Source organism: Dama dama, chromosome 4, assembly GCF_033118175.1.
Source record: "Dama dama isolate Ldn47 chromosome 4, ASM3311817v1, whole genome shotgun sequence".
Classification (NCBI taxonomy): Eukaryota; Metazoa; Chordata; class Mammalia; order Artiodactyla; family Cervidae; genus Dama; species Dama dama.
Window position 1 is genome coordinate 40,890,336 of NC_083684.1, and position 27,551 is coordinate 40,917,886.

General features: G+C 53.4%; 1 protein-coding gene across 3 annotated transcripts in view; it reads right to left on the reverse strand.

The window, feature by feature from the left end:
• The window catches only part of SMPD3 (sphingomyelin phosphodiesterase 3), an 83,682-nt gene that overhangs the window by 12,805 nt on the left and 43,326 nt on the right, over positions 1 to 27,551 (reverse strand). The window contains exons 1-2 of one of the 3 annotated variants that reach the window (XM_061138800.1): positions 14,388 to 14,522; positions 13,746 to 13,816 (exon numbers count right to left, since the gene is read on the reverse strand). The gene's annotated coding sequence lies outside the window, so the exon portion shown is untranslated. Of the gene's footprint in view, positions 1 to 13,745; positions 13,817 to 13,914; positions 14,124 to 14,387; positions 14,523 to 27,551 lie in introns of those variants that run through there. The other 2 variants (XM_061138799.1, XM_061138801.1) reach the window with 2 other exon arrangements.

Genomic DNA, 27,551 nt, shown 5'->3' on the forward strand with positions numbered 1-27,551 from the left:
TCGAACCCGCGTCTCCTCCATTTGGCAGATGGATTCTTTACCACTGAGCCACCAGGAAAGCCCAAGACAGAAAGTGAGGGGCTTTTCTTCATCTTTAGTTGGGTAGATCAGATGCTGGGCCATTACTCCGCTCACCCTGTTCCTGCCTCCTCTGACCCCAGCAGGACTGCTCTGAGAACCAGCAGACTCACATGGGGGTGTTTGGGGCCAGAAGGCAGCCTGGCACTCTGTGTAAACACAGGCAAAGTGTTTGTTGGTTCTCTTGGAGGAAACTGACTGATCATGTGACTACCTCTGTTCATGGGTTTTTGTTTTTGTTATTTTTTTGGCTATGCCTTACGGCTTGCAGGATCTTAGTTCCCCGACTAGGGATCAAACCTGGATCTCAGGCACTGGAAGTTCAAAATCCTAACCACTGGACTGCTAGGTAATTCCCTAGGTGACCATTTTGACCTTGTGACCTAATAGTTAGAAGTTGGCCCAGGATTTGAGCACAGGCTGTGGGTGTACAGGACGCTGGCCTGGAGCCCATCGGGAGCCAGGGATGTGTTTAGAACAGACGAGGGGTGAGCCTGAGTCAGGAGCTGTGACCAGGTGCCCACTGGGTCAGGACAGTGAGGGAACAAACTGCAGAGAAAAGGGGCTAGAGGGTCCTGGGGCAGAGGACCCCTGAGAGGAGGGCCCCCCATAACCAGGCTCTCACTGTGCCCCAGCCTGCAGCATCAGACCATCTTTGCCTTCCCATTCCTGCAGGAACCCCCACCTGATGGGGACCCAGGCACACAGCATGGCTCTTCCCAAGCTCCAGAATGCTCAGTCACCCAGTTACAGGAGAGCCTGATGGTCCCTGTGACTTCCCCCTTAAGTCCCTGAGATAAGCCCCAGGGCCCAGCTGAGGCCCAGAACTGCCAGACTAAGTCCATCCCAGCCCATATGGGAGCTGCCATGGGTTTTAGAGCCGGCCCAGGGCCCCGTCGGGGAGAGGCCGCAGGTGCATTCATTGTGCTAAACGTAGAATCAATAAAGACAAGATTCTGGAGTGTTTACCCAGCCTCCAGGGATCCAGGGTGATCATTCTGCAGTGCAGCTGGTATAACCATAACCCAGAGTTTTCATGACCAGATCAGCTGGGGAACTCATTTCCTGTTCATCATCTCACCAGCCCAGCTAGGCTGCTGCCCTGGCCCCTTGGGGGTCTGTGTCCCCGATGCCATCCATCCTGTCCCCATGCCCTCTCTTCCTCCTGCCTTCCTGGCCCACCTCGGCTGGGAGTTGGATGTCATCTGGACTCTGCCCCTCTCTCAGTCCCCTCATCCCATCAGTCCCCGCTACCCACCCAAACCCCTGTGGAGCCCCCTGCTGCTCCAGGACTGCATCACGTGCCACCCACATTTTCGGCCTCTTCCCCATCAGGCCATCCTCCACAGGATGGCTGGAGGGATTCTGATCTGATCTGATCAGGTTGCAGATGCCTCAGCCCCACAGAAGCCTCGCTCAGCCCCTGTTGGGCATTGCATCTCCCCAGCCAGGCCCACCCATGTCTGCAGCCCCAGCCCTCTTCATGTTCACCTCCCAGCCTCCAGATGTGATTTCCTGCCTATGCCCTGCTGTTTCCTCTGCCCGTCATCTAGTTCATCTCCTGTCTTCTAAGACTCGGCTTAAAAATCACCACCTTAGGTCCTTCTGTCCCCCTGGCCAGGTGGCTCCATTACCTCCACCGGGGACTCCCGTGCCCCTGTGCATGGCCTGCTCTCTGCAGTTCTAGATCATGACTGCGCGTGAGATGAGGTTGCCGCCTTGCGGAACTGGGGGCTCCTTGAGAGACGGAGCTGCACTGAGGGCGCTGGGGCTCCTGGAGCTGCGCCAATGGGAGCTCAGGAAACGGGTGAGTAAATGCAGGTCAACCTGCCTCGCGGTCTAAGGAGGGGGAGTTTCTGTCACCCAGTTGCTGTCTTGCAGCCACCGTCTGACATGAGGGTGAGGCGCTCTCCCCAGAACAGAGCTTCATGTCGAAAGGTAAACTTAAGCTGGTGGTTGTATCTGGTTCTATAGGATGCATTTCACAAAGATCTTTACTTCCTTTAGAGAAAATCACTTTGAAGCAAACACTGGAAGGTTACATTTCAAAGCAGGTTTGTCTACCCAGACCATAGCCATCTGCCTAGGAGCCCCTCACTCAGATGTGAGCAATGGGGCTCCCTGTGGTGGGGCCAGAGAGCCAGCCTCAATGTCCCACGTGCGTGCCCCCCCACCCCCACCCCCCGCCATTCCCCCACCCACCGCTCGCTGCTGTGAGGCCTGGAGCCTCGGACTCAGCCAGTGGCTTTCACCACCTCCCCCACACCCAGCCCAAATCCTGGCCTCTGTAGGCCAGACCACAGGTTGGGGGGTGTCCTCACCCTGGTGGCCTCAGCTGTTTCAGGGTGCCTGTGAACTTGGGCCAGACTGTTGGGCTTAGGGCTCCAAGACCAACTTTGTAACGACAGTGGTTGAAATTGGAGGGTTTGCTGCAAGCCTGCTGACCCTCTGTGCCGTGGTCTCCTCTGACCCCCCTGCAGGAGCAGTGTTATCTCTGTGGCTCAGGCTTGGAGGGACTGGTGGCCCAGGGAGGCCACACCTGCCATCTGACACACTCACTTGTTCTTTATTTAAATCCCAGCAGTTTAATGTGAGTTTAACCTGGAGTTGGGTTGACAGCCCACTCATGTGCCCATGTAGCCTGATGGGTTTGCCCCCACCACCGCTGGCGCATAGAGTGTACACAGACCGGCACACATCATTATGTGGAGCCTGCCAACTTCAGACTGGCTGGAACGAGAGCTACAGGAGAGGACATGGCCCAGAGGAAGGGCCTGCAGGTCCTGTTCCTATGGCTGGGGAGGGTGCAGGAATTGTCCAGAGGTGCCCCAGCGGCCAGCAGCACCTGCGGTTGGTACCAAGGTGCTGCTGAGGGTAAAGGTCCCGGCCAGACACCTGGGGACACCAGGATGTTGCCCCAGTGTCACAGAGCAGGCCCCCTCCCCTGTCTCCCTCCCCTCTTTCCTCCTCTGTAGCCTGAGGTCATCAGCCCGGCCCAACCAACACCATCTTCCCCTGAGCACCACCCCATCTGGTACCACCAGTCTCAGACCGCAAGCCCTAGACCCACAGTCTGCACAGTAGTCAGTGGAGCTTTGGAAACAATCTGATTATGTTCTCCCTGTGGTGGTCTCATTGTCTCGGGGGACAAAGTCCAGTCTCCCAGTATCTGTCTAGGGGTCCTCTGGGCCCCTGCCCTCCCTGGCCAGGTAAATGCAGCCTCCCTTCATAAAAGGCTTCCTGAGAGAAATTGTTTAACCTTCTGTTCTGTGTGGCTCATCCCCAACACTGGCTGGTCAGGGTTGGGATCTGCTACTGGCTGGGACAGGGCTATTGTCCCCCTGCAGCTTCCTTGGGTCCTCCTCACTCCTGCTGTGGCCCCAGGAACCCTTCTGGGCAAGTTTCCTCCCCAGCCTCGCTTGAGTGGTAGGTGTGACCTTTCTGTCTCCCCTGGATTGGTCATAGGAATGTTTTTTGGCCCCATTCAGGCATCGATAGGCTGGCAGCCCAGAGAACTACGGTGCTTCTCCAAGATGGGGTAGATCCAAGCACCCTGGCCCTTCACGGCTCCCCTGGGTCCCGTTTCCAGAACCCCCCCCCCCACATCCCCCTCCCACAGTGTCGTGGACGGAGGGAACCTCAAGTGCTGCCCCCCTGCCCTGTGGCCGCTTCCAGGCACGGGAGCTGCTGACGCAGTTGACACAGAAGGGATTGCCACCAATGGAGCCAGTTCCTAAAGCTTTGTGGTTAATTATTTTGTCTCAGTGAAATGAAAGGAGGGTAAACAAACAATAACACATTAATTAGTCTGATCTACACTTTCCTCACGAAAGAGAAGAGGGAAGTTAAACACTGGAGGCTGGCAGCTTCTCAGCCCGAGAGTCCTCGGCAGCCTGGAGGGCAGGATGCGGGGCATGGGTGTCCAGCCTGTGCCCCCAGCCCGACCCGGCCAGAGTTCTTTCTCCCAGGGAGAACACCTGTCCCTCCTCCCTGCCCAGGTCTCTGCTTATGTGTCCTGGGGTTGGCACCTCTGCCAAGCAAAGTCCACTGTGGCCATTTCTGGTGGAGCTGATGGGTCCCTTAAAGGCCCTGTGTGCTGAGCTGTGGCCAGCCAAGCCCACGGGCAGGGTTGCTTTTTTGAGGTTTCAGTTTTAAAGCCAACAGTCACTCCCAGGCTTATCCCTATTGTGAATCCTGGTGTGTGGCTTCCAGGGTAGCTTGGGATGACCTCTTCCCTAAAAGCAGTGTTTCCAGAACTCACCTGGCGTTCCAGACACCCTCGGGTCCTCATTGTCACTTCTGAGCTCTGGGCTCAGGAAGGGGTCTACACAGTGCCCAAGGGAGGGCTCCCAGGACTCAAAGACTCTGTTCTAAAAGCAGAGACCCCCTGACTCACTTCCTCACCCCTGGCTGCATTGCTCAATGTTCAGGGCGGGCTCAAGGGTCAGGCTGACCTGATTGAAATCCTGGCACTGGAATCAGGCTCTGTCTCATCGTGGGAATAACAATACCTGCCTCCCAGGACCATCCTGAGGATTAGAGGGGTCACGCAGCTCACAGGGCTGACCCTACTTCCTTCCAACCTTCCCCTGCTCTTTGCAGGACCTCCCTGACCACCCTTCCCCTGAGGCTGGCCCCTATGTGCCCTGTTTGCTCTCCTTGACATGTAAACTAAGTGGAGTTTGCAGACAAGACAAGCTGGTTCTGTGTGCTGTTCTGTGGGAAGCCAGAACTCACCTGCTTGTAGGCCCCACACTGACCTGCAGTGCCTTCGGATCCTCAGAGGTGGCCTTCACTAACTTGTTCCTCCCACCGTGGCGAGGACTGGACTGGGTCTGATTGCAACAAGGAGACTGGGCTGTGGAGCCAGGATGGACAAAGGAGCAGAGAGCTCCACAGTTTGCAGGTGAGAGAGGAAGAGGTGACTGGCAGGACCTGGGAGGTCACAGGCCCAGCCACTCCCAGGCAGGTAACGCCTGGGCCATTGACTGCCAGCAGCTGCTCCTGCAGGTGACTGATGATCTGCGGTGACGTGTCACCATGGAGACCCGTGGTTGCTAACCTGTGACCTGCGGCCACCACAGCATGAGGAATGGGGCCTTAGACTGCTCAGAGGCCTGAGCTCCATCAAAGTCACTGTGCTCAGGGCTCCTGGGCTGGCTGACCTGCCATTCCCCTGGAGAGGGCATCCTCAGGAATAGGGCCTGGCCAGGCCTGGTCCTGTTTGGGTGAAGATGCAGGGGATTCGAGGATAGAGAGACACGTCCCCAACAGCCCTTGTGGGCGAGCTGCAGTGGACAGCTCTGTACTGGATGCCTAATGGCACTGGCACTGAGATGCCATCCCGCTTCCATCTCCCTGGGAAGTGGACCTGGCATGTGTGCTGGTCCCCATGGTGAACTGCACAGAGGCCCACAGGGTCCTAGGAGTGCTGACTTTGAATTTACATTTCTCCTGCAGTGAGAAAGTGAGTAAGCCAGATCAGTCCTGCTGGTGAAGGCAAGCCCTGCCCGCTCTGAGGAAGCCCACGCCATCTTCCGGGATTTCTAAGCCTTGCTCTGGGAACTTCTGAGGATCAGTGAGAGTCAGGTGTTGCCCATGTGGGGCTAGGCTGGACCCAGTCCCTCCCTCACTTCCATCTGGTCCTCATGCCTGCTGAGCGCTCTTCCTGGCAGCAGGGTTGAGAGTACTGGAGCAGTGGGATCTCCTCGTATCCTCATCGTGTCCATAGGCTCATGTCTAGGTGGAGCTGGGCCAAGCCCCAAGTTTCCTCAAGGAAGGTGGAGAAGACTGCTCCAATACAATTATCAGAATGTGCTCGCCTAGCTGGCAGTGCTGAGATCGGGGCGGCCCATTTCTGCCTGGATGCCTGCTGGGAGGGGTTGGCATGGCAACATGAGCTCTGAGCTGCTGAAACTTGGAGTCAGCTCGTGGCTGGGAGGACACAAAGAACAATGGAAGAGGATGCCTTTCCGAGTGAAGCAGGTCAGACAAATCCGGGCTAATCCTTGCAAGCCAAGTCCCAGAAGCAGACCTGGGGACTGGGGTCCAGTGTCCACACATGTGCTTAGCAACGCCTTCTGCCGACACAGCGGTGCCAGGTAGATGCCTGTTCACCCCTCCAGAGCCAAAGTCCCTGCCTCCCCTTCCTGTAGCCCTCCCCAGCCTCCCTGCCCTTCCTACACTCTCCCTCCCTTGCAAACCCCCATCTGCCCATCTCATCAGGCATGTGCCAGTTTGCACATTGGCCCCCACCACCCTGGGAGCTCCCAGTGGAGCCTCAAGCACCAGCACAGGCCCAAATCTTAGCTGGCTCCAGCTCTCTGACTGTGGCGACCCACTTTTGTCTGCCCCGCAGCCATCTGGGTGGGGGGCAGTGAGCCCTACCAGGCCACTCAGCACCACAACCTCTTGACCTCCAACTGCATGGTCACATGACCCTAGCTCTTTCTGGACCCCTCAGGCAAGAGGCCTGCATTTTCTCTGAGATGGAAGCACTAAGAGCCTGAAGCTTCCAGAGCCTTCCTGGAGAGTGAATCCAGTTTGGAGGAAAATAGACCTTAGGGCTGCAGAATGAGGCTGAGTCCTGGTGACACCTTTGAGCTTCAGTTTCCCTGTGCCTGAGGCCAACACAGCCCCCAGAGTTTCTAATTAATGGGTTGGCAAAATGCCCTTTTCCTCTCTCTAGACAGTTTGAGTTGGGTTTCTGCCACTAAAAGGATCCGGTCTAATATCAACCTTCTACTTGATCTTTCTAAAACTTAATTCTCATCAGTTCCCTTCTTGTGCAAACCTCCTGTGGTGCCCCCTGGCCTGCCTGTTGGGCAAAGGGGGAGTCTCTCTCCTGAGTCCCCGAAGGCCTGGCAAGACCTGGCGCCTGTGGTTTGTGCCCCATGAGCATCCCTCAAGAGACAGCCAGACACAAACCCTGGTGTCAGCCATGCCAGGTTCAAGTCCTGCCGATACTGGATAGGCTGCTTGCCTGCCTCTGCGCTGCAGTTTCCTCATCCGTTAAGCACACATGGTAACACCTCAGGGTAGTTGGAGATGACAGATGGGCAGCACTTGGCACAGTGCCTCACACATCTCCAGTACAGTCAGCCCTCGGTTTCTGTGGCTTCTCAGTTCTCCATATCCATGGATGTGGAGCCTGCAGTCACAGAGAGCCGACCTTAAGGGACCTGAGCATCTGTGGGCTTTGATATCTGTGGGAGGGCCTGGAACCAATCCCCTGTGGATACTGAGGGAAGACTGTAATATTTTATTACTGTGGTGGTGGTGGTCTCAGTCATGTCTGACTCTTTGCAACCCCATTGGACTGCAGCCCGCCAGGTTCCTTTGTCTGTGGGATTTCCCAGGCAAGAATACTGGAGTGGGTTACCATTTCCTTCTCCAGGGAATCTTCCTGACCCAGGGATCGAACCTGGGTCTCCTGCATTGCAGGCAGATTCTTTACCAACTGAGCCACCAGAGAAGCCCATTTTATTACTACTACTACTATTAATTTCCTTGTAGCAAAGGCCCTGAAGATACAGCTGGAACCGTCAAAGTTTCCTCCTGGTGTGGTCAGTTGCTTGACAAAGTATGCCCTGCTCTCCCACCTGAGGGGCAGGGATGGTGCAGGGGGTGCCGGGGCCTCCATCTCTGGGCAGGGCTGTCTGTTGTGGGCTGCTCGTGCAAGCCCAAGTCACAGGCCTCTGCAGAAGCCAGACGCAGGTAGAGGGGTGATAAAATTTTCAAAAAGAAACTTTCCAGGGGAGCTATTAATGCGTCATGTGGTTTCTGAGAATAGGAACAGGCTGCAAGCAGCTCTGTGGCACTCCTTCAGTCAGCCTCGGCATTTCCATGTCAGAGCTCAGAAAGCCCAGATAAAGTCAGTTTCTGCATGACTGGAAAGCAAATCTTAAGCAGGTTGGAGGTAGATGCACCGGGGTACCCCATACCACCTAGTGTTTGTGGTGCCTCTGGGTTCAGGACCTTGTGCTCCAAGGTCATAGGTCAGTTGCCCTGGGAGTGTGGGCTCCATCGTGGGAGGGGGCTGAGTTTGAAGATCTGGCCACCCAGCCCTCTATTGCCTGCCATTCCAGAATCATCTATTGGTAACTGAAAAGGGGGCCATTAAGGAGAAGGCTGGATGATGGCTGATATCTAAATCCACACCTGAGCCATCCTGAATGGCATCTTCTCCTCTTCCCATGTACCCTTGTCTTAGGCTCAAGCACCTGTCTGCAGCCAGATCTATCTGCCGAGAGTCTGCTGAGGGCTGGACCCCACACGTGCCCACCAGTCCTGTGCCCTCATGGTGGCTGAGCCCAGGGTAGGGGCTTTGTTGGGGGGTGAGGGCTTCCTGCACGATGAATATCAGGTCTGAGATTGCCCCGTTCACAGGGTCTGCTCCACTTGGCTTTGACAGGACAGGACCGGAGCAGGCAGTTGTGACTACTGGAGAGACCACGTGCGAATAGCCGAGCGTCTGGATGGGCCTGGGCCTCTTACTTCAAGAGCTCTGAGCCTTCTGGGTGCTGAGGTCTACACCTGAGCCTCACCTGGCAAGTGGCCAGAAGCTGGGGATCCTGGAACTCTCCAGCAGGTCACGTCACCTGCCTCAGGTGAGCCCTGGGGTATCTGCTGCGTGACTGACTGACTACCAGCCCCCAACCAGCTCCCTGCTGCCCAGCGCCACCTCCACCTCAGGAGAGGCCCTCCTCAGGGACCAACACTAGGAGGAACCTCGCTTCTTTCAGGCTCTGCTGTTGAGGCTTCCGTCCCAGCAAAGTCCCTGCTGCCCTGACACGAGAACTGATGTTAATGGTTCCTGAGCCGAACAAGGCTGGGAACACACTTCACTTAAGAACAAGTGACAGCATACTTTCTGTGGGAGTAGAGCTTTAAATACAAGTCCACACAAATGGCAGGATTTATGCAGACTCAGTGTTCAGCTGCATTTCAAGTACAGCGTTTCCTCCTGGAATGGTTTGGCCGGCTGAGCGGCATGCGGGCATTTCAAGGCACCAGAGAACACAGATGAAGACAATACACCTCCCTGACACGGCAGGGACTTGCTAAGATTCTTCTGAAGGGAATCACTTCACACTCAACCTCAGGTTTTCCAAGCAAAGAACATTTAACAAACTGAGTCATAGAGAGGAGAATTCATGCAAAGATTAAAAAGCAAATCAGTGCAGATGAGTAAATAAAATCGGGCATCAGCGTCTCACAAGCCTCTGGCATAGCCCTGGGCAGCTGGGCCCAAGGGCTGAGTTTCTGGGCTGTGACTGGATCGCACTCACCACTGAGGGCTGAGGCCCTTGTCCTGGGCCCCTTCAGAGATCTTGGGACCCTGGCCACTGCCCTCCTCAGGTCCTCCCTCTGCTCAGGGTACCACAGGAGGCCTTGGCTCTGAAAGAACCAACCAGAAGACCTCCTGAAGGAGGATGGCCCAGCTCAGGCTGAACCATGGACTACTTGCTTAGGGAGGCCGCTGACCTGCCTGCGGGGCTGTGCTGGGCCTGCTCCAGAAGATATAACTGGGAGGGGATTCGGGGCTGCTGTCTGCTACCCCAGGGAGTGGAACATAGAGCTTCATTTGCATAAGACTGTGAATTAGTTTTTGTCCACAGCAAAGACCAACAGGGAAGCTGTCTTGCGGGTCTATAGCCCCCCAACTCCCCTCTAATTGCTGCCACCAAACCTGCTTCCAAGGGTCTTCTGAGCCTCTGGGTTCCAATGAACCCCTGCCTCTCTGGTAGTGGTGCCCTGTCTACACCTGCTGCTGAATCATATACTTCGGAAAAGGGAGAAAAGAACTCTTGGCTGGAGACCACATGTCCCCAGATGGCTGGTGTAGACGTGCTAGTGTAGACAGTGACTGACTTAAAAAGATAAGCATCCTTTGCCTTTGTGAAGATCCAGATAGGCTTTTCTTCCCTTTAGCCTACATCCTGCCTGCAAGCCTAGGAAGCCTTACTTCCTCTGGGCCTACTTTGTGGGCGTCAGGCCAAGACTGCATCTCCTGGTCCCCTTGCAGTGGGGTGGGATTGAGTGACTACCTCTGCCCCGCAAGCTGTGAGTGAAGGCGATGGGTGTCTCAGAGGGGCCAGAGTACTGCACCGCTGGTGAGACAGCTTGGTCCCAGGGGCCACGCTGGGCCTGCAGGGGATGGGAAGAGGGAGCTTTGAGATGAAGCCAGCAGCTTGGGGGGTCAGAGCCCAGGGAGGCTGGGGGTGCTTGGCTTCCATTCCCTGTGAGTCAGAGGCAGCACCCTGACTGCTTGGGGCATTTCACTCTGCCCCAGAATTCCTGGGGGCAGAGCCTTGCTTTCTAGGTATGTATATTTGAGTGTGGGGGTGTCCTTCTAGATGGAGACAGGAAAGTGGTGGGTGGTGGGTGGAGCAAGCAGTGAGCAACAGAGGGAAGTGAGGTGGAGAGAACTGCAAGCAGGCACGAGGGAGACAGGGCCACTCAGGAGTTCGGCCTGACAGCCTGCGCCCTTGGTGGCCACAGTGACCCAGGTTTCAGGCCAGGAGGAGACACCAGGGGAGGGGCAGCTATGGAAACTGGCCCTGAGAGAGGGGCCAATGCATTCACTTGCAGTTTACCCTCGTTGGGTTTGTTTCACTTAAGTGCTTAGAATGTCCTGTTAGCATCCCATTCTGGGTCTCAGAATAGTGAGAGCACACGGTGCGTGCTGGCTGTGCTCTGGGAGGACTGAGTGACCCTCTGGCTGTGACCCTCTGGTAAGCTGGGAGTCTGGGCAGCCCCCAACTTGAGGCTACCTGCACCTTCCCCCCACTGCTGGACAGAAGGTGGACAGGGTGTCTTACTGGCCTTTCTGGTAGAGATGTGGAAAGAAAATTTCCGGAACAGAGATCAGCACCACTGAGAAAACAGTCTATGCAGTTTCAATGAGATCTGCTCTAAGATACAGGCCTAACAGGCCTCAGCTGCTTTCCTTCATCTGTCCCTCAGCCTTTCCTCTGGTCCTGGACCTCTGTTCTTCTCGTTCCCTCCCTGCCCTTGGGACTGCTCTTTCTCTGAGCCCTTTGTTGTTCCCTCCTCCCTGGCCCACCTCCTGGAAGTGCTGGACCTTCCCCTGCCTCTTCTTCTCTTGGTTGATCTTTTGTGGGTCACCTATTCCCAGGTGTCTCTCCTGATCTCTGATCCCATGACTTTAAGTGGTTGACCAGCTCTCCATCTTCTCTTAAAAGTTTATCATTTGTCTTCTTCCACTTCCCCAATACCAGCTCTGTCTCCTGAGTAGTCCTAGGTCCCTGGACCTCTTCCATACCCACCCCCTCCTCTCACTAGCCCATGGTTCTGCCTCCCTAATCCCTGGCATCCATTCCCATTGGCCACACCCAATTCAGGCCTCACCTTGTCCTACCTAGACCCTGTGACAGCCACCACCTGATCTTGGAGCTGGTCTCCCTTTTTGGTCCTTGTGGCAGCTGGTGGCATCTTTCTAAACTACACATAGGACCACATTGCTTGCCCACTAAACTCTTAGTGGTCCTTGCTGACCCCAGGGAGATGCACCTGGCAGGAATGAGCAGGTGAGGCCCAGCAGCCTGATTGCTCAGTGACCCTACCTACTTGTGAAGTCCCAGGGTATCCCCACCACCACCCAACCTGCGCAGTTTCCCCCCAAGCCCTTCCCATGCTCCATGCCTCTGCTGAGGTGGTTTCCTTGCAGCTATTTGTGCAAAGGGACAAGGCCTCGGCAGAGGCTCAGGGCTTGGAAGTCACGATGATGGTTTTATAACCAACCCCCGCCAGTCCCCTCCTCTGTGGCCCCAGGGGTAACTAGAGACCTTTGACCCGGCCAAACGAGCTGTTTCTCTCCTGACAGCTGGTAGTTTCCGAGCATTTATTACCCATGTGCTGGCTGCAGACCAGAAGGATGACCAGCCTCCCACATGCTCAGATCTACCACGCTAGACAAAGACCCAAAGAGGGGAGGCTTGAGCAACATTGGCAAATCCCATCCCTCACACAAAGGGAGGGAGGGCTTATTGTGTGTGGCCCAGTGAGGTGTTTGCAGGGCCAGGGACCCTGCCCACATGGTGACACCACCTGCTTGGGAGCTCATCCACCCACTTCAACCTCCAGTCCTGGGAAATTCGAGCTCCTTTTTCCCCTTGCAGTCACTCAGTATTTTATCCCACCACCTGTATGTTGGGCACTGTAGGCAGATACTTAGAACCCCTGATGACTGACTGACAGGCGACAGCCCTGCCCCCTGCAGGCCTGGGTGGCTTCAGCAATCCAGCTCATCCTGGGTGGCCCATCAGGACCTCAGACTCATGCTCCCCCTCCCTCCCTTCCATACTGTCTCTCTGTGCGGGGTGTTGGGGCGGGGGGGGGGGGGGGGGGGAGGGGGGGGGCGGTGGCTACGAGCCCGTCCATGGCAGAGACACAAGGGAGACTAGAAATGAGCCTCAGAGAAGCAGAACCAACATCCACCTCATGGGACATCTGAGCAGATGCTGCACAGAACACACCTCCCAGAGTGAGCTCTTGACACTGAATGGTGCATCTACACGGTACAACCACCCCAACCAGATACCATTGGCTCCATTTACAGATGAGAAAACGGAAACTCGGAAAGTAAACAGCAGTCCCTAAGCGGTGCAGCCTGGTCACCGGATCTCAATTTTCCTTTCCTCTCTGCATTTCCGCCAAGATTAAATACAAATGATATGCAAACACATGCAAAATATGCAAGTGAGCGCTGTCCAGCACCAAGCCCCCCTACCTCTGGGACAAGTTCACCACACTATCCCCCTTGTCCTGCCTGTTCTTACCCCTCCCTTTTCAGTCCCTGAAGGTTACATTTGTCACCTACCCCCACTGAGCCCTTAATGAAGACCCCAGTAATCTTCCATGGGAACTGCCAGCCTCATCCAGCTCCCTTTTTGTTTTTCCATCTAGTCATCATCACCTTGAGCCCCCATATCTCCCTTCCCCCAGCTTGGTGACCTCCCCAGAAACCAAGAAAGCATCTAATCTGCATATTTGGGAGGGAGCAGGTTCTTAAAATGATCTCGCTGTCCTGGCTACTGGACTGATGTTCTGAACTTTCCAGGGGTCTCTGTGTTTCTAGTTTCCACTTTTATTCTAAAGGTTTGAATTATTTCTCTGAGATGGATTCAAGACTAGAATTACAAGGTAAAGTTCAAAACTTCTGATACACATTGCCACACTGCTTTTCTCGAAGGTCATTTGAGAGTGCCTGTTTTACAGTATCCTTGCCAGCTCTAGGTATTAGCATTAAAAAATTCTTTTTTAATAGTTCAGTGGGAAATGATATCTGATTATATTTTCCAGAATATTTAAATTGTATTCCTTCATTTTTGCAAAATACTGTGCCTCCATCTTTTTCCTCCTTATTGAAGGAGTTTGCATTTTCAGTCTCCATAGATGTGCGTGTGTCAGACATACCCCTTTCTGCAGGCACTGAACCACAGGCTGGGTTCAGAATGGGAGCAAACTCTTTGCCCCAGACTGCTTACCCAAGAACTGTGTTTTCAAACTTTTTATCCAAGAAGCAGAACCTTTTCTCAATCTCAGACAGCACCTCTTTATATAAAATGTGAATAAGTAATCTATGAAGGGAGGCCTGAAGGGTCCTCTCCCATCTCCCTCTCCCTTCCAGAAGCCCCTCATACCTGAGGAGCCGCCGCTGGGAGCTTCTGGTCTTTCTGGCGGAAGAGGGAGCACTCACTTCGGAGTCAAGGACCTGAAAAGAAATGAACGGTTCACAGACGTGCCTGGAACTCAACAGTCACCCAGCAGCCCAGTACAGGTGAGCCAGGTACAAAGACCGAGGGGCCGCACCTGTGCAGGAGGCATCGCCACACCCTCCACGTCGCCAAGGAGAGGGTGTGGGCCCCGCGGTCCCCTCGAAGTTCAGCCAGAAGGGGTGCGGGCGGAGGTTTGTGGGACAGACAGGCTGGGGACATGCGGGTTGACAGGTGGGGAGGGCTCTGTGCGTGGGAGGCATGAGGCTTCCCTGTGAACAGCTGTGCTGTTCCAGACCAGCCCAGAGCTGTGCAGCGCGCGGGGCGGGGAGAGGCGAGTTCAGAGCGCCAGCAGCGGGGCCTGGGTTTGATCTGATAACTGAAGCTAGAGCAATCAGAGCTCTTCCCAGGAACTTTGTATAATCTCAGCCTCACGAGATACCTGAGGGCGGGGGGGGGGGGTGGAGAGCTGAACCCAGACCCGGAAAAAGAGGGGCCGTGGCTACTGGGACAGGGGTGGGTGGGAGGAGGAAGCCGTTTGGCAGCAGATAAGGAGTTGAAGAGACAGACCGGCAGAGGGAGGGCTCGGCGGGGACACTTCGTGAACCCAGTGGGGTCTTCGGAAGGGGGGCCTTTGGGAGGGCACTCGTGTGCGCGGAGACCTTTAGACACGAAGCCACCGGCTGCCCCCATTCCCTGCTGACCCAGTCGGTGGATCGGGCGGGCCCAGACACTCACGCCCCTGGAGGGTCTCTTGGGCCCGGGCTCGCTCTCTGGCCCCGCCCCGCCGTTCTAGCCCCGCCCCGGCCTCAGGTGCCCGACCCGCCCCGATTTCTGGTCCCGGCCCCTGGGCCTCGGACACTGCCTGGCCTGACTCTCTGGCCCCGCCTCCTGAAACCTGGCCCTAGGCAAGAGCTCTCTGGCCGCGCCCCCGGGCCTCAGGCAGAGTCCTAGCTCTTTAGTCCCACCTTCCAACCCCAAGTCCCGCCCGCGACTTTCCAGCTGAATCCCTGGCTTTTTGTCTCCGCCCAGCCCACACCCCGCGCGGAGCTCGTTGGTCTTCCACTTTCTCAAGCCAGTCCTGCTGCCGGCGGCGCAGAGCCCTCTTAACCACCCTCCCATCGCAGGCAAGGCAGACGTCACTCACTCCCCAGGGTCCCTGTGGATCAGCCTCTGTCCTTTAGTTACACTTATTTTGCAAATCACCCACGTTGTTTCAGAGGAACCTGAAATTTGTGTCCCAAGCCCTCTGCCCTCAAGCCTGAGTAGAGCTGGAAGGTGTGTCTTCTCACTTGGGAAATAGTTGGCGCCCTCCTGATTAGGGTCCCACTGGAAAAGCTCCAGTGAGACCAGTATTCTAGCCGGCTGAAAGGTCTTGGACAAGTCATTTAACTTCTGAGCCTCAGATACCCCGTCCCCTGTAACACTGGGGGTCACTACAGGGTCTTGGATGATCATGGCCAGGACCTAGTGAGCACAGGGACTAATGTTACCAGATCAGAGTGGGAAGAAGGACGCCAGAGGAGCCCTAGGTCCTCACTGTGCAGGAGGGGGCCCTTGTTTCCATGGGGACACCCTGGCTTATTTCCTGGCTTCTTTTCCTGAGTTTCCTGATGAGCTTATTTCCTTGCCAGTCTTCCCGCTCCACCTGTGGTATGGGGAGTCCACTCTGCTGAGAGGTTAGAGGATGGCCTACTGTCTTGGCCTCCAGGGGCTGCCTTGTCCCCTGTGCCCTGGATGCCGGCCTCCTCACCCTCAGTAAGTTGATAACCCACCCTCTCCTCTCTCTTTCACCCTCTCATTGGGCTGACCTGCCCCTAGACCACAGGCTGGCATGCATCTGGAAGTGGACATAAAAGAGGCATTCCTCTCCGGAGCCTTCCCAACCTGTGTGGCTCTCAGCTCCCACCGCCTTCTCCGCGAGCAGTGAGGAGCTCCCACCTCGTCTCTCAATGAGAGATTTGTTAAAGAGGGTCTTTGTCCTTAGATGTTCCCCATCTTATCCCCCACAGGCTGCATAGCATCTCTCCCCTCCCAGACTCGTCTGAAAAATCCCCTGTGTGTTTTTTTTTTTCAAAATAAAATTAAATGACAGGAACTAACTATTTAGGGAGGTTTTCCTGAGGGGAAGTGGAATCTCTGCAACCTTGAGATTACAGGACCTTTTCTTTTCTCAAAAGAAAAACATGTCAGAGCACTGGTATTCTGAGCCAGACCTTGTTTTGAAATATGCTCCCCTCTGTCCTTTAACAAACTACAGCCTTTCTCCCTCTTTGAAAATAAGATCACATCAAGTCAGGGATTAGAAATGGGAAAAATTCAATCAGAACCTCCTTCTGCCAGTTATACATCTCAGTTCACTCCTAGGTGAGCAGAATCAGCTCCCACTACAACCCAGCTTAGCATCATAATTCAGAACGCACCGGTAGGAAATGGTGAAACAGAGGGGCCTTTCATCCTGAGTGAGCGAGGCCTGCAGCACTGCTCTCCTAGCTCCGGAAGCTGGCGGTGTCTGGGGCCAGTGGAGTCAGGGCCTGTTGCTTAAATAGGCAGTGGGAGGGTCTTGCGGGGGGAGGGGTGGCGGGCATGGAAAGTGGGCCATTTACCCAGCACAGCCAGGCAGTGTCTGCCGAGCCAGCAGTGGTCCTAAGCACACGCCTGCCTGCTTGTCCACCGTGAGCCTCAAGCCCACAGGCCCCTAGACCACAGACCAGCACCTGGGATGACCCCTGATGGACGTGCTGCTCCAAGTGAGACCATGTGCCCAGATGCACGGAGCTTGGTCCGAGTTCCTGGATACCTCTACCTGTCCTGAGACACAGCCTGCCCGGGCAGCAGAACCAACTGTGGAGTTGGATGGATCTGCTCCCAAGACCAGTAAGTAGTGGGCATCAAGCAGGGCATCTCACCAAGTCTCCATTTCTACTTTCTTGAAATGAGGATAACAACACTGACTTCATAGGTTCAGAAATAATGTTTGCAAAGGTTCTAGCACCAAGGAGGTTGATTTATTTATCCACATGATGATGTTGGAGTCAGGTTACTTTCAACAAGGTTCACGCCCAGAGAGGTTTGGTAACTTACACAAAGTCACACAGCCCTTTAACTGAGTGTCAGAGTCAGACTTCATGCAGACCTGAGACTAAGTTAGGTTGGCAGAAATCCCTTGAGGTGAGGGTAGGAAGCAACTGCTGACCTTGGGGAAATGTCTTGACTGAACTCTGGTGAAGGAGTTACCCCTAGAAACCCAACACAAAGATAAGGGAAGAGGCATGGCTGGAAAGGCAAGCTGAGATGGCCAGTCTATGCGTTTGGTTGGGACCTTAGCAGGGTTGCAAAAGTATCCCAGAATAACTACTAGGTGTGACTGGTGAGAGGAGTTTGTTTCTTTTCACTTGTGCAGAGCAAATCTTGTTTCAGAGCATAACTAATATATAGGTAGAATTGCACGTTTTCCCCTCAGGTTCAGCTTCAGCTCTCAAGATGTTAGTCCTTTCGTCATTTTAATTTCAAAAGAACCTCTCTGTCTTCATTTCAGCTTGCCAGATAATTTATCATTCAAAAATATAACTGGCAAATGTTTCTTTCTTTCCTTGAGAGTCAGACTTGGAAGGCACAGTGTGTGTACTTTAGTTCTAGGCTGAACTGTTTTTTCATCTCTGGAAACTTTTCTTGTATTATTTCTTTCCAGATGTTTCCCTCATCATATACCCCACCCCATTCATCACTCTGTCTCCTATTTTTTGGGCTTCGACCCCATTTCCCATTTTCCAAATCAGTTATTTACGCTTCTCTTTTGTTTTCTGTGTCTCCATTTCTGGCTGGATGTTTTCTTTTATCCTCAACATCACTGTTTCCTTTGTTCTTTTGTTTCAGTTATGCAAACTGCTACATCCAGATGTTTTCAGTTCTTTTATAGTCATGGAATTACAGCCATTTGTTGTTGTTGTCATTCTGATCTGTTCCCGTTAATAGTATTTTGGTTATGTATTTCTTTCAAAGTAGTTACTACTAAGTTCGCCTTACTTGCTCCTGAGGCTTTGCAGATTCCATCATCTAAAAAACAAGTTAATTGAGGTTTCTTGAGGGTCCACTGTGTGGAGACAGGCTGCTCAGCACCTAGCTTGTGGTAACTGCTTCTCTTTCAAGTTTAACTCAGAACTGTGCAGTTAGAGCTGCTTTGAGGGAGATTCTGATTAACTAAGATTTATTACATCTTGTTTTTAAAAAGATGTTCTATGTGCAATGTACTAAGACTTTTTTTTTTAAGGAGTGGGAAAATTAGGGCTAAGGGAAATAAAGGTGGAAAAAAACATGAAGCAGAGATGGGAGGATGGAGTGAATGAGGGGAGGGTCTTGATTCTGACCTCAGATGGGCACAGAGGGGATTCATTTTATGACTAAAACCTGTCCTTTTGATGTTTGTTGCTGTTGACCCTTCAAGTTCTTACTTGAACGGCTGCAGCACAGAACGGCTCCCTGGTGCAGCTCAGTCTGCAAGCCCCCAGGGTGGGAAACGCTTTTTTGTTTTGTTCCCAATAGGAATAGAGTTAAAAAGAAACAGGTGAGATATATTCGTGTCGTGTGCGCGGCTGCATGTAAACACTGGAAGTTATCTCCTGCTCGTCTTCCAAAAGTCAGTATTGATTGAGCAGCTAATTAGCTGTGTATTTCCTGTGCTCTAAATTGGATTATTTCCCTGTTTTGGGGTGGCAAGTGTCTTCTGGGTGGGGGCTCTCTGTTCCCATGGCGCGCCAGGGTGGCCTCATTTCACACCTCTCAGGAAACAGCCTTCCGAGTGACAGGTTGATTGCTGTATGGGTGGTTACCAAAAAAGATCTTGTTTTATTAGCTGTTTGTCTTGCAAAGTGAGATCAGCATTTTTTTTTTTTTTTTAACTTTATCAAAATGTCATCGTCCTGGGATTTGAGAACTTGCCCTCTGGTTTTAAGGGAAGTTTGGCAGATCCCACAGGTAAAGAGCTGTAATGTCAGAGTCTCACTTGAGTCCTTGAGTAATGAGCTTGGCTGTGGCCGCCAGCCTGGGCGCTCTCCTGGTGAGGGGAGGGTACCCAGGGCCAGCTGGGCACCAAAGGATGTTGCCAAACCTCATCCTGGTGCCTGAAATGCTTCCTTCCCCCTTTTATTTTAATGCATCAAGGGAACATAAAAATCAAGAGATTCATGCACATTAATGCCCATGTGTAGGTAATTTTGCTTTTCTGTTTGAGGAAGAAATAGAAAACATTCCACTTACTTTTTTTTTACAGTAAAAACATGAAAAGACCCTGATGCTGGGAAAGATTGAGGGCAGGAAGAAAAGGGGATGACAGAGGATGAGATGGTTAGATGGCATCACGGACTCAATGGACATGAATTTGGGTAAATTCTGGGAGTTGGTGATGGACAGTGAGGCCTGGTGTGCTGCAGTTCATGGGGTCGCAGAGAGTCGGACACGACTGAGTGACTGAACTGAACTGAACTGAAAAACAAGGAAATATATTAAACAATTTAAAAAGTATTTGGTTTCCTACTGGTGGCACTTAAAGAAGAGAGAAAGAGAGGAGATTGAAAGCAGTGGAGGGAAGGCAGGGGCCAGAGTCCTGGCCCCAGGGATACCGCCTCCCCCTGCCCCCTGCCCTCCCTGCTCCCAGCCCCACAGGACAGGCCCGGCCCCTGCAGTCTTGTGGGCAGAGACTTGTTCCTTGGCCTCTTCCTCTCCCTCACCTTGTCCTGTCTGGAGGCAGTCCCTCCCAGCTCTGCTGTCCATTTTCAGTCCCTGCTTCCCCCTTCTCTGGCTGTCATCTCCACTCAGGCCTCCTCATTTCTTGCCGGCATGGTGGCACAGCCCCCATGTAGGCCACACAGCCTACGTGTGGCCCCTTCATGCTGCAAGTCCAAGCCCGTGACCCCCACCACAAGCAGTCTGAGTTCCTCCTGCCCTTGGCCAGCGCCTCAGATCTCCCTCCACACTCAGAAAATCCGCCTCCCTTGCCTGATTTGGGGGCCCTGCCCTCCATAGCCTCGTTTCTGCCATGGATGCATTCGGATGGCCTCAGCCTGTGGCTTTCCCCTTTCCTGGAACACGCCATGCTCTTTCACGCCTCTGTGCCTTTGCACATGCTGTCCCTGTTCTGGAACACCCTCCCCAGCTGGTCTACCCGGCACCCAGCCTCTAAGGTTCAGCACTGCAGCTCTCAAGCCCCTCCCTTCAGTCGCCCCCCCACTGGGCTTTGTGCTGGCAGCCCAGAGCCCCCAAAGCAGCAAGCACTGAGCCCAGTCCCTGAGAGGCACCCAGGGAACCTTGGTTGAAATAATAAAATGGTTTCTAGCCAGGTTCAGTTCCGGAAATTCCAGAAGGTTCAGTTCCCTCTGTACTTTCCAGGTGGCACAGCAGGAGCTGTGAGAAAACTCCCCACTGTTTGAACTAGTGCAGTGATTAGGCTGCCTTAAGGTGAAAGGACCCGTGTGAGCGCCCGTGGGTGGCCGCAGTGCCTAGCGCCTGCGGCTGGCTGAGGTCGCACCATCACCATCGCCCACGTTTAGGGGGCACCCACTGTGCTGGGAACTGTGTTGAGGATATTGCATGCAGAACCACTTGTTTAATTCTCTACACAGCCTGGGAAGGTTGGGTATTATTGTTCCCATACTTGGAGAGGGAAACAGAGGCTTGGGGAGGGTAAGTGACTTGTCCGAGTCACACAGCTAGAGAGTGGCAGAGCCCAGACTCTGTGGGGAAGACTTATCGATGGCCCCCTCCTGGCTCAGGTTTTGACCCCCCACCCAGGACTCCCGAATGCCACAGAGGCATGTGCAGTCCGGGGACGAACACCCCAGGGGTCTGGGAAGCCTTGTAGCCTCCACCCTCCCGTCTCTGATGCCCTCCTCCGTTTCCCCCCGGGGAACTTAGCACCAGAGTGTGGACGGGGCTGTTGCCTTGGACAGACAGCTGGTGAGGCTTGGAAGAATAGAACCCACAAGAGCCAGACAGAGGCCAGGGAGGGGTTGAGGGTCATGCTGGCCAAGCTCAGTTTATCTTACCTGTGCCTTCAGACTGGCCCCCCACCATCTGTTCTCACCCAGAAACCAAAGTGATCTTTCTGCATGCAAACCTGAGCACCTTCCAAGCTTAACACACTTTCACTGCCCCCAGAATAAAATCCCTGCCCTGAGCCCACCGTCCTCTCCCAGTTCATTCTCTGCTAGTCTCCTCCTCTGCTTGTGGAGGAGGACTTTCCTCTGTGGTCCGTGTCTCTCTGAGGGCAGGCCTTTCCTCATTCTGTCCCCTCGTGCTGGAAGTCCCCCCACCTTGTTTGGCTGGTAGCTCCTCAGCTGAAAAATCTCCTCCTCAGGGAAGCCCTCCTGATTTCCCCCAGTGTTCAGTATTAGGGCCTCCTGCAGGGAGCATTAGTGCTCCCAGCCCTGCCTCCCAGGTGAGCTCTGAAGGGGCTGGGACCTAGCCACCTGCATACTGACAAGGCCAAGGGGACTGACACGTGGGGGCAGCAACATACCCCAAGTGTGACCGTCCAGAGAGAGATGCCAAATCTGGTTGCAGGATGTGGGGGTCTTATGGTGGGAGGGGGATTGTCGAAGAGGCAGTCAGTGCCTGGAACGTACAAGGCTGTAGCCACATGGACCCCAAGCTGAAGCCACAGCTGTGGACACCATTCTCAAGGAAGGCAGGGGGAGGAAAGAAAGAGGTCAAGGACAGATCTGAAGACTTATCCCATTTTTGGCTTGGTGAGGAAAGAGGAGCCAAAAAGAGCACTTGGGAAAAGGTGGAAGAATGCAGCGGAAAAAATAAAAAAGGTAGCTAAGATATAGCACTGTTTTTATTTAGTTCTCAGATAGTCTTAATTTTTTTTGTTTCCCTTAGAATAGCTGAAACAGGAGGGCCCTACGTGGCAGTCCCTGGGATGAGAAAGCCTTGTGTCAAAGCTGCCGCTGAGTCCCTCTCTATTTTTACCTTCCTCACACTACCTCTTTGAGCCTGGAGGAGGCATCCTGGCCTGAAGTGGCCCGAGCTGGCGTCTCCGAGGCAGATTCAGCCAGCCCTCAGCTCGTTCTTCAGAAACCACCACCGAAAAGCCAGGTATTCACTTTTCTTGACCAGAAATAAATGCGTTAGACAGATGTCCACAGGCAGTCTTGAGGGATGTGAACACAGAATCACCCCATAAATTTACTTTTGTGTCCTTTCCTTCGTTCAAAGTTGGGGTTTTTTGTTCGTACTAGTTACATTAAAATTGGACAGTAATTAATGTTCTTAAAATAGAATGTCCGTATTCCCAAGTTTAGAAAGAAAAACCACCTAGAAGAAAAAATGTGGATGCATGTGAATGCCATTCCATCAACCACGGTGGCTTTCAGCAGCCTCGACTGGGAGCCCTGCCCAGTGGGGTTTGCGGTATAGCAGTCCAGTGTCTGTGGTCTCTTTTCACCCTGTCCTCCCCCCCATACCCCCACCCCCAGGCTCCAGATCAAGGGAGCCTTTGACATATATGGCCTGGAGCCCTCAGGGTGCGCCAACCTCTCATTACATTTCTTTTTTTAAATATTGATAAACAGTTCCTCTGTTGATTCGAATGTTTTTAAACACCGAGCCTGTAGCTTCTGGCTCAGAACAGACAGAACAGATCCTCCAGGCCTCCTCGGGCCTCGAAGCTTCTCCCCCAGCTGCCTGGGCTCTCGGCCTCTCATTCGACCACTGAAGGAAGAAAACTGTCCCTCTGGCTTCCCTGGTGGCTCAGCTGGTAAAGAATCTGCCTCCAGCATGGGAGACCTGGGTTTGATCCCTGGATCAGGAAGATCCCCTGGAGAAGAGAATGGCTACCCGCTCCAGTATTCTTGCCTGGAGAGTTCCATGGACGGAGGAACCTGGTGGGCTATATAGTCCATGGCGTCAGAAAGAGGTGGACATGACTGAGTGACTAATGCTTTAATTTACCTGGATGGGGGGGTGGGGGTGGGGGGTCACTTCAGGATTCAAAATCAGGCCTGGCTGGGCTGCAGGGTAAGGCTCATGTCCTGCAGGTGGGGACTTCTGGCCACTCTGTCTAGCTGGGCTCCTACTCGGGGTTCAGGGTGGAGGTGGGGAGGGTGAGGCGGAAGGGGCCAGCTTCCACTGCCCGGTGGCCTGATGCTACACTGCACATATGTTACCACCTTGCTTCCTGAATGGGGTGGTCCCTGGTCCCACAGGTTTGTATGTAAACAGGATGACAGTGGGGTCCCCCCCATTCTCCCCACCATGGGAAGGAGGGGAGGGGGAGTGGGGGGACCCCTTCTAGTCCCACAGAGTCAGAAGAGCTAAATGCCATCCATCCCATCTTGGGGACACTGACATACCAGGACCCTCCAGGCCCAGGCTCCCCCAGACTACACTGTGGGGGGAGGGTGGTGGTCCCTGTGGCTCCTGGATGACTCAGAGCCCACTTGGCTGCTCCTTGCCCAGACTGCCCAGTTCCCTGTCCTTATTGATCAGAGGACTTGACCAGCAGCCGGGTATCGACGTCGCTTCTGAAATGACCACATCCAGAGAGGAGCGCCTTGTTACAAATGCAGCAGGTCGGTGAGGCCAGTGATACCGCAAAGCCCTTGGCTTTGTGGGGCTGAGGCCGAGTTCCTGACGTTGCCACACTTCCCCATTTGACATCGTAGCAGGTCAACTACTATTGTTAACCATTTTACAGATGAGGAAACTGAGGCCCAGAGAGGTAAAGCACGCTGCCTGAGATCGCAAGGGAGGAGTTGGGATTTGAACCCAGGTCCATCTGATTCTGAAACCAGAGAGCTTCTCAATCTGTCCTGTCACAGAGCATCCTGGTCTCACCTGCTGCCTTTGGCAAGTGGTCTCTGGAAGGGGGCACCCTCAGATGTCAGCATCAGGGGTGATGTGGTCCTGGGTGAGGGTCAAGGGCTCTTGACAGCCATGGTGATTCTTGTCAAGTCTTGCCCAGGTCTTCTTGGATGTCCTCCTTAGTTGGGGGACATGTTAGCGTGACCCATCTGGGTTGCAATTTAAGAAGCAATCGTTAAAAAAAAAAAAAAGAAAAAAAAAGAAGCAATCGTGATCAGCTTGGTGACCATCAGGCCTTTCTGCTACATGCCAGGAAATGGACCTAACCCTGTTATATGGTAAATCAGATATAATCAGCTGCTAATTCAATGGAGTGACTCTATCGACATTTATCAAGATACAGAAGCTGGTCCAGTGAGTTAGACAACAGTGATGGTTGGATTAGACTCATAAGAAGAACCAACCAGTACTTTCTGAGAGCTTTAAAAAAAATTAATTGGAAGAGACAAACTTTCTCAGTGCCATACGTTATAGTTATACACAGTCATGTGTCCCGAATGTAGATGGGGTGACTTTCAGACTAGCCACGTGCACACCTGCAGCCTCATCCTGCTATGGTCTCATCTTTCCAGTCCTGACAGAGGTGCTTAGACGCCTGGAACACTGCCCTATTCAAAACCGAAGCTGGGAGATCAGCCAGTAAGTGGGGCTGGCCCTTCGCTTTCTGTGCCTGAGGATCATAAAATTCTCAGCCATGGAGTTCATGGACATAGAAAATGTCTGACCAGCTCTGAGTGGGAGAGAATTTCTCTGCTAACTGGTGGTTTGGGAGTCACATAGGCCAGATCATAATCAGATTAGTGAGGATTGATTGGATCTGTTACTTCCAGATTAGATTGAAATTTTTGTCCCCAGTTTGTTCTGGACTGCCAGCCCAGCTGACCAGCAGGGAGTGATCCAAGACCCTTCTCTGCAAGCTCACGGAGGCGGTGGCTACTAAGAGCCAACAACGTCCCTCAGACTCCTACCCCAGCCTCCCTTTGCTGCAGAAGCCTGCCTTCTAGACCCCTCTGCAAGGAAGAACACTCCCCACCCACACCAGGGCCGGCTAGTGACTTTCCTCTGATCCGTCAAGTCCCTCTTTAGGGCTGTGCTTCCCCAGCTCCTCTCACAGTTGGTCAGGTCTAACTCCTAGAATAAATATCTCATGCCATCATGTTTGTATGGTTCTGCCTTCCTGACTGAGCCCTGAGCGATAATACAGCACCCTCAGTGTGTCTCCCCCATAAAATGGGGGTGGTGTGAGATATACCAGGCCTTAGAGGAGGATTGCATCCAGGTGCTAAGGGCTGTGGGCCTGGGATTGATCCTGGCAGGTACATTTGTCACCATCTGAGGACAAGCTGAGGATTTCCCGGGTGGTGCTAGTGGTAAAGAATCTACCTGCCAGTGCAGGAGATGCTGGAGATGCAAGGTTCTATCCCTGGGTTGGGAAGATCTCCTGGAGAAGGAAATGGCAACCCACTCTAGTATTCTTTTCTGGAGAATCCCACGGGTAGAGGAGCCTGGTGGGCTACAGTCCATAGGGTTGCGAAGAGTCAAATACAACTGAGCATAAGGAGTAAGAGGACAAGCTTTAGGCCAGAATCATTTCTCAGTTGGGCTTTAGTGTTTCTGGCACCGGTGGTGGGAGCCCCATGGAGCAGGGCTCACGTGAGCTTGGCAGACATGGTCCTGCTGGTGGTGGAAGGTGTGGGTGGCCTTCCAAAGGTTTGACTGGGTTGCCCACCCTGGTGGGCACTGTAAATGAGTGTTAAAGGCAATGGCTGGGCAGAGCCTTTCCTTTCGGATGCTGGTATCTCAGTCCAGGACTCACCCCCAAGTTGGCATATTATTCCCCTGAAAGCCAGTGTGTGCTGTTAGGAGGCTTCCAGGAAGATGCTGAGAAGGGCAAGAATGGCTCATTGGGACTGGGACCAGCTTTGCTGACTTGCTGGTGAGGAGGCTTTGTTCCTGGAATGATGAGGAGCTAGTCTTGCCTCTTTGAAGCTGGAGATGAGATTGGTAACCACCGCCTCTATCCCAGGGGCTATCCACACAGCACACCCGTCCACTATATTCAGGTCCCTGCTCAAATGTCATCTCCTTGACATGGCCTCTACCACCCTATATAAAATAACACTCTTTCCACCACTCTCTATGCCCTTACCTGGCTCCATTTTCCTTTCCCGAATATCACCATTGCACACAGTATGCAGTTCTGTATTGTCTTTCCTCCTCCAATAGGAGGTAAAGCCCCTCAAGGCAGGGACTGTGTCTGTCTTGTTCCCCATGATCACCCAGAACAGCGCCAGCTTATAGCAGTTGTTGTTTAGTCACTCAGTCGTGTCCAACTCTGTGACGCCATGGACTGTAGCCCGTCAGGCTCTGTCCATGGGATTTTCCAGGCAAGAATACTGGAGTGGGTTGCCATTTCCTTCTCCAGGGGATCTTCCCAACCCAGGGATCCAACCTGTGACTTCTGCATTGGCAGGAGGATTCTTTACCACTGAGTCACCAGGCTCATAGCAGACACCAGGGCAAATTTGCTGCAGGTCAGAATTGCCTTCTGTGTAAAGAAAAGTGTCCTGATCTCCCCTCCATTTGTCTTTCTCCTCCTAACCCAGAGGAAGGCTACTGCTTGGAGTCAGGAAGCCTGCTTTGATGGGTTAGGTACCAAACAGGAGTTCTCAACATCCAGGGTTTTTGAGTTTTTTAAGTCTTTTTTTTTCCCCCCTAATCACTACTCTTGATCATGGAATCTGTGACCATTTTGGAAGTGGATTTGGTATGATTAAATTCTTTCCTAGCTTAATTCTTTATGGAAAACAAAAGTTTTAAATGAAGTGGGTTAGAGTGAGTTTGCTGATGTTTGATCATCTGTAGGGTAATTCACCCCGGCTTCCCTCAGCCCCAAGGCTGGGCCAGCACCCTGAAGGATACGTCACTGGATCCTCCTACCTGGAGGAGAGAAGATCCCCATTTTTACAGAATGCCCATAACTGAATGGGCCGAGGCCCTTGAGGAACTCTCAGAACCCCTGGGGGGTTCACTCTGCAGGGAGTGCCAGTCCTGAGATGAGGGGCAGCAGGCCACCCCTGGCCTGGTTACCATGTTTCCTCCTGGAGTACCCACAACCACAGCTCAGCAGATGCAAGGGTGAGTGTGCAAGGCTGGGTAGGGGGGAACCTTTAGTAGTGGGACTGCTGGATGAGTCTAGGTCCCTCAGGAGCAGGAGGCGAGCACCTGTGTCTCTGGACCACCTGTCATGAGGTTCCCGCCCACAGAGGCTGTGCTCAGCGCAGCTCAGTACAGAATCAGGGGGATCACGACTGCCTGAAACGCTGTTTCCAAAAATAGAGCATAGACAAGAACGCTCTCTGCCCGAATTGGAAATGAAAAGGCACTGGTACTTGGTGGGGCCCCTCCAGTGACTTGGAACACTCTGCGGGAGACCTTGTTCTTGGCCACACCGGAAGTGGGGCAACTGCTGTAACCTTGGTCACGTGTGTGCAGACTTGTGAGGGCCTGTGGGCCTGGCTGGGATAGACCCTGGCTCTTACCCAGACACTTAGAAAATGGGATTTCCCTCTTCTGATGATTTGATTTTTAACTTATTTCTGGAATCTGTAGCTTTTAATGGAGACCTACATCTGAGGCACTATGGGTAGAGACAGCGAGGTTACTTCCTCCCAAGGCAGGTGTTTTGATAAAGGTTTGGGGTCACATCCTTAGGACTCATGGCTGCCCTGTGTCTTCTGTTCCCATGGCAGGACCACGTGGTTCCCAAGACTGCCTCCTTCATGAAAGGAGACACGCAAAATCATTCTGTCTGGGAGGCCTTATGTTCCTCTCTCATCATGAGGAGCCAAGCTACACTCAGAAGAAAATAGT